Consider the following 1,885-nt stretch of genomic DNA (forward strand, 5'->3'; position numbering starts at 1 on the left):
TTTTGTTTTAATGATGTTGAAATGTAATCCAAATTGAAGGCTAGAGTCTTTGATCTTCTGTAGCAAGAATTTCAAGATCTTTTCATATCTAGCAAGCAAGCCTTTTTGCATAATGAGTTTTAATATTCCTATAATCCGGAGACCATGTTTTTCTTCATACAGTACAACTTATTAAATGATTTGTTCAGCATACATTGATTATATATGGAGAAAGGATACAACTTTGATGAATACTTTTCCTGATTTTAGGGAAGGTAGGCCACCAGGTCATCTCTTTGCCAATTTGGATACCTCTCATTTCCTTCACTTATTGTCTTAGCAAGTACTTCTAATACAATACTGAATAGGAGTAGTGACAATGGGCATCCCTGCCTGGTCTCTGTTTGCAAGAGGAATGGCTTTAGTCTTTTTCCATTGAAAATTATATTGGTTCTTGGATTTATGAATATATTTTTCACTGTGTTGAGGAAATTCCCCTGTATTCCTATTTTGCTGAGTGTTTTAATCAGGAAATGATGTTGGATTTTGTCATAGGTCTTTTCTGTATCAAATAATAGGCCTATATGGTCCTTGATCTTTTTTTTCTGTTAATATGATGAATTACATTAATTGCTTTTCTTATGTTGAACCATTCTTGCATACCTGTTATGAATCCCACTTGGTCATGATGAATTTTATTTTTTTTTTATGTACTGTAGGATTCTACTTATTGGCCAGGATTTTGCTATGGATTTTTGCATCTATGTTCATGAGAGATATTTCTCGTTTCTGGTGATGTCTTTACCTGATTTTGGTATCAAGTTTATGTTTGTTTTACAAAATGACTCTGGGAGTACTCCTTATTTTTTTTTATTTGTTTTTTACCATCATTGTTTGTTTAATAAGCAAGTATGCCATTTCTAGAGCCAGATTAAGATAACCATTTCATCATTAAATCTTAATCTTCAGAGAACATCATTTCCACAAGACTGGCCTGAAGACACTCAGATTCTACCAGTTTTTGAGGTGTTTCATATTTAAGTAGTACAGACACTGCAGTTACTTTCAGGTTTTTTTCTGAAGTCATTGTTTGGATCTTTCCAGTAAGATTTTTCTCCTACTTGGCAGTAGATGAAAACACATCCTTCCTTCCTTCATTAATGTGCTACAGACCCTCTCGAACCACTGGTTCAGCTTGCATGTAGTCAGGGCACCAGCTTTTCTCTTTGGAGTTCTTAGAACCCGTAAAGTAGGCAAAAATTATCTTGCCATTGTGTTACTCTATGGTCTGGTTGAATTCCTCAAAGCTCAGAAGCCCCTCATGGGTACTTCCTCATAGCAGGCCATTGAGACAAAACTCTCCAGGCAAGGAAAAGAACTAGTAAGTCCTGCTACCGTGAGGTGGGTCCCATGTCTTATTTTTACATATCTTAATATAAATAGTATTTGTGACAGTTTATCTTAGACTACTTGGTAGAATTCATCTGTGAAGCTGTCTGGCCAGGATTTTTATAGGGAAACTTTATGACCTGCTCAACTTCTTTTATGATGGGTCTGCTCAACTGTTCTACTTCTGTCTGTGTCAGTTTGGGTGCTCAAGTGTTCTACATCTGTCTGTGTCAGTTTGGGTAGGGTATGAGTTTCTAGGAATTTTTCTATTTCCTCTAGGTTTTAAAATTTGTCATAGTATAACCTTCCGTAATATTCTGTTATTATTGTTTTAATTTCAGCTGATTCTGTTGTGATGTTGCTTCTTTTTTTTTTCTTATTCAAAGTATTTGTTTCTTTCTTTTCTTTTGTTAAGCTTGCCTATGGCTTGTCTATTTTATTGGCCTTACTGAAAAAGAAGTTCATGGTCTTGTTGATGGTTTCAATTGTTTGTCTTCTATTTCATTGATTTCAGCCC

General features: G+C 35.0%; 1 pseudogene; it reads right to left on the reverse strand.

Annotated features, from left to right (window-relative positions):
* Positions 1–937: 937 nt before the first annotated feature.
* On the reverse strand, positions 938–1,326 carry LOC102867396 (annotated as a pseudogene).
* Between the last annotated feature and the right edge of the window lie 559 nt (positions 1,327–1,885).

This window comes from Elephantulus edwardii, unplaced genomic scaffold, assembly GCF_000299155.1.
Source record: "Elephantulus edwardii isolate Elephantulus edwardi_28Jun2011 unplaced genomic scaffold, EleEdw1.0 scaffold00043, whole genome shotgun sequence".
Taxonomy (NCBI): Eukaryota; Metazoa; Chordata; class Mammalia; order Macroscelidea; family Macroscelididae; genus Elephantulus; species Elephantulus edwardii.